The sequence below is a fragment of the Tachyglossus aculeatus genome, chromosome 3, assembly GCF_015852505.1.
Source record: "Tachyglossus aculeatus isolate mTacAcu1 chromosome 3, mTacAcu1.pri, whole genome shotgun sequence".
NCBI classification, from domain to species: domain Eukaryota; kingdom Metazoa; phylum Chordata; class Mammalia; order Monotremata; family Tachyglossidae; genus Tachyglossus; species Tachyglossus aculeatus.
In genome coordinates, this window is record NC_052068.1 from 48,539,583 (window position 1) to 48,544,697 (window position 5,115).

General features: G+C 45.2%; 1 non-coding gene across 1 annotated transcript; it reads left to right on the top strand.

The window, feature by feature from the left end:
- Positions 1 to 581: 581 nt before the first annotated feature.
- Positions 582 to 719, top strand: LOC119926257. Its single transcript, XR_005450145.1, has one exon. It is a non-coding gene; the product is annotated as a small nucleolar RNA SNORA7 (small nucleolar RNA).
- The last annotated feature ends 4,396 nt before the right edge of the window (positions 720 to 5,115 follow it).

Below are 5,115 nucleotides of genomic sequence, written 5' to 3' on the forward strand. Positions count from 1 at the left end.
CACCACAATACATTTGGGCAGTGGCAGGCTAACTGAAGAAGAAAGAACTTATATGAATGACATCTTGCACTCTCTTCCTCCTAGTACAAGCTCTCCCTTATATCACCCTAGGCTATCCTTATCTGGGAATTCATTTATTCTGTGGTTGGTTAGTGCAGAGATGGGGAGATGCTGATTGCAATCCACCATTTCCAAGGGAAAAATGTGAGTGATAATAGGTCATACTTCTAAGATACCGTCTGGTGTATTCTTGCAAGAAAGGGGAGACGTTTCAAAGTGTTGGGCAGCTGTAAATGCAGTTATTCACCTGACTGTGCTATAGGAAAATGGTCATTCTGTCTGACTTTAATGGGTGCAATAGAGAAGCAGCATGGTCTAGTGAATGGCCCCAACCTGGGAGTCAAAGAACTTTGGTTCTAATTCTGGATGTTGTGTGACTTTGGGCAAGTCATTTAACTTTTCTGTGCCGAACTCCCCTCATCTGAAAAATGAAGCTACTCCTACTTAGATTGTAATCCTCTAATAATGATAACAATAGTAATAACAATAATGGTATTCATTAAGTGCTTACTATGTGCTAGCCCATCTCAGGATTACACCTGGAGAGTTTCCAGTACCCTACCAGTCTCAGTTATGAGAGGGAGAGTCAAGCAGAAGCATACCTATTCCATTCCTAGCTTGGGCAGTGCCTAGTGAGTGGAAGGCAATCTGCTACAAGTCAAAACGTTGCTGTGCTGGGCAGCAGTGGCATGGGAGGGAGTCGAGGGTGGAGTTTCAAGTTTACTGCACAGAAAAAGGCAATGGTAAACCACTTCTGTATTTTTACCAAGAAAACTCTAATGGATACATTACCAGAACAACTGCAGGTGGAGGTGGGGCATTCTGGGAGAAATGTGTTCATGGAGTCGCTGAGGGTCGGATATGACTCGACAGCATAAAATTAGGCAAGATGTGCCAGTCACTGTTCTAAGCACTAAGGTCGGCCCACCATCTAAAACTCAATATGTCCAAGACTGAACTCCTTATCTTCCCTCCCAAACCCTGCCCTCTCCCTGAATTTCTCATCACTGTAGACGGCACTATCATCCTTCCCGTCTCAAAAACCCGCAACCTTGGTGTCATTCTCGACTCTGCTCTCTCGTTCACCCTTCACATCCAATCTGTCACCAAAAACTGCCAGTCTCACCTCCGCAACATTGCCAAGATCCGCCCTGTCCTCTCCATCCAAACCGCTACCTTGCTGGTTCAGGCAGAAACTCCTCACCCTTGGCTTCAAGGCTGTCCATCACCTCGCCCCCTCTTACCTCATCTCCCTTCTCTCCTTCTACAGCCCAGCCCGCACCCTCTGCTCCTCTGCCGCTAATCTCCTCACCGTGCCTCGTTCTCGCCTGTCCCGCCGTCGACCCCCAGCCCACGTCATCCCCCGGACCTGGAATGCCCTCCCTCTGCCCATCCACCAAGCTAGCTCTCTTCCTCCCTTCAAAGCCCACCTGAGAGCTCACCTTCTCCAGGAGGCCTTCCCAGACTGAGCCCCCTCCTTCCTCTCCTCCTCCTCCCCCTCTCCATCCCCCCAGTCTTACCTCCTTCCCTTCCCCACAGCACCTGTATATATGTATATATGTTTGTACATATTTATTACTCTATTTATTTTACTTGTACTTATCTGTTGTATTTATTTTATTAATATGTTTGGTTTTGTTCTCTGTCTCCCCCTTCTAGACTGTGAGCCCACTGTTGGGTAGGGACTGTCTCTATATGTTGCCAACTTGTACTTCCCAAGTGGTTAGTACAGTGCTCTGCACACAGTAAGCACTCAATAAATACGATTGATTGATTGATTAATTGGTTCAATCTCTCATCCTATCCTGACTGGATTACTGCATCAGCCTCCTCTCTCATCTCCCATCCTCCTGTCTCTCCCCACTTCAGTCTATACTTCATGCTGCTGCCCGGATCATCTCTGTGCAGAAATGCTCTGGGCATGTTACTACCCTCCTCAAAAATCTCCAGTGGCTACCAGTCAGCCTACACATCAAGCAAACACTCCTCACTCTCGGCTTCAAGGTTCACCATTACCTCGTCCCCTCCTACCTCACACCTCCCTTCTCTCCTTCTACAGCCCAGCCCATACCCTCCGCTCCTCTGCTGCTAACCTCCTCACTGTGCCTCGTTCTCACCTGTCCCGCCGTCGACCCCTGGCCCACGTCCTCCCCCTGGGCCTGGAATGCCCTCCCTCCACACATCCGCCCAGCTAGCTCTCTTCCTCCCTTCAAAGCCTTACTGAGAGCTCACCTCCTCCAAGAGGCTTTCCCAGACTGAGCCCCCATTTTCCTCTCCTGCTCCCCCTCCCCACAGCACTTGTATATATTTGTACAGATTTATTATTCTATTTACTTTACTTGTACATAGTTACTATTCTATTTTGTTAGTGATGTGCACATAGCTTTAATTCTATTTGTTCTGACGACTTTGACACCTGTTTTGTTGTCTGTCTCCCCCTTCTAGACTGTGAGCCTGTTGTTGGGTAGGGACCATCTCTATATGTTGCCAACTTGTACTTCCCAAGCGCTTAGTACAGTGCTCTGCACACAGTAAGCACTCAATAAATATGATTGAATGAATGAATGAATAAAATACACTAGTCCCTGTCCCACATAGGGCTCATCGTCTTAATCCCCATTTTACAGATAAGAAAACTAAGGCACAGAGAAGTTGTGACTTTGACCAAGGTCACACAGAAGATAAGCGATGGATCCAGGTTTAGGACTAGTTCTTTCTGACTCTCAGGTCAATGCTCTATCCACTAGACCACACTACTTCTCTATTGGACCTGTTCATCTTCTATCTACTCCGGGACTTTGTACAGTGCTTGGTAAGCACAGTAAGAGCTTAATAAAAATCACATTTAGATAAGATTACAAAATCTCACTCTAACAATGCCAGTGACACCCAGTATGGATGCATGAACTCCAGCAAAGAATCAAGATTGTTGAGGAATGGTTTATCGACACAATTTCATCCACCTTTATTCTGTGCTCTATGGTCCTTTGGACTAAATTCCAACTAGCAAGAATGTTCTCAGTCTGGATTATCACAGATTTCAACTAAACCACTATGTCAACCACTATGTCCTTAGAAAAATGAAACCTCCCTTTTGGCTTCATCTTTCGACCTACCCAAAGTGGGGGACTGAATTTTCTCTATCCCCTTGTCTAGTGGTGGTAGAAGTGGACGTTTGTTGTACAATTTAGACTGTGAGACTTGTGTGAGACAGGGACTATGTCCAATCTGATTATCCTGAACCTACTCCTATGCACTTGGTACATAGTAGGCACTTAAAAGTATCAATTATTATTATTATTGCAACTTTCTGCATCCTAGAAATCTTGTTTCTGAAAGGGAGATAGATGGTAATATTCTTTTCTGGGAATTTCCTTCCTTTGCCCACCTACAACCATATAGTAGCATCCTAAACAGAGTTTGACTAAAAGCAATGGCCTGATGACTACTAATGGTATTTACTGAGGACATATCAAGTGCTGTACTAGGCATTTGGGAGAAAATAATAACATTGATTCCCTGTCCACAAGGAGCTCACAATCTAGGGGGACAGTCATTAATATAATGATTGGGTAATGGAATAATATGAGGATATGTTCATAATTGCCATGCAGGTGGGGCAAATAGCAAGTGTTTAATGACTCCCAAATCTACATCTCCAGCCCTGACCTCTTTCCTTCCCTTCAGCCTCAAATTTCCTCCTGCCTTCAGGACATACTTCCTGGATGTCCTGTGGACTCCTCAAAGTATACATAAACGAAACTGAACTTGTTATCTTCCCACCAAAATCACTGTCGTTCCCATGTCTTTCCAATCACTGTGAATATTACCACTAACCTCCCTATCTCACAAGTTCATAACCTTAGCATTGTCCTAGACTCATCTCTCTTATTCCACCCACATATTCAATCTGCCACCAAATCTTGTCAATTCAACCTTCACAACATTGCTAAAATCCATCATTTCCTCTCTACCCAAACTGCTACCCCATTAATCCAGGCACTTAGTCTATCCTCCCTTGACCAATGCATCAGCCTCCTTGCTGATCTCCCTGCTTCCTCTTTCCACTCCAGTCCATACTTCACTCTGCCATCCAAGTTCATTTTTCTACAAAACCATGTTTCCCCACCCCTCAAGAACCCCTATTGGCTGCTCATCCACCAAAGTGAAACTCCATACCATTGGCTTTAAATCACTCAGCTCTCCCAATCCTACCTCAGTTTACTGATATCCAACTACAGCCCAGCCCCAACATTCCATTCTTCTAGCACAAGCTTACTCACTTTACCCCAGTCTCATCTATCCACCACCAACACCTTTCCCACATTCTCCTCATAGACTGGAATTCCCCCCCTCTCCATATATACCAGACCACCACTCTTTCCAATTTCAAAGTATGATTAGGGTAGCATCTCCTACAAGAGGCTTCCCCAGTTAAGCCCTCTTTTGCCAGCTCACTCTTTCTTCTACATCATCTGTGCACCTGGATCTGTGACCTTTGGACATTTGCTATTCACCTTATCCCTAAACCCAGAGCACTTTATTATATATTATAAATTGTTATAAATTACTTATTCATTCATATTAACAGCTGTCTCCTCCTCTAAATTGTAAACTAGTTATGGACAGGGAACAATTCTACCAACTTTGTTATATTGTACTCTCCCAAGTGCTTACAGTGCTCAGCAACTAGTGAGTGCTCAATAAATACAAGGACAGACTGAGAGTAGGGGAAATGAGTGTGCAGTCAGGGAAGGCCTCTTGGAGGAGATATGATTCTAGGAGGGTTTTGAAGATGGATAGAGTGGTGGACTGTCAGATATTAGGGGGGAGTGAATTCCAGGCTTCCCCTCTCAGGGTCACACCTAAAGAGTTTCCAGTACTCTACCAGTCCTGACTATGGTAAAGAGTGTCAAGCAGGGGCATATCCATTCCTTTCATAGCTTGGTCAGTGGCTGCTATGAGAAGCAGTGTGCCTCAGTGGAAAGAGCACGGGCTTTGGAGTCAGAAGTCATGGGTTCAAATCCCGGCTCCGCCAATTGTCAGCTGTGTGAC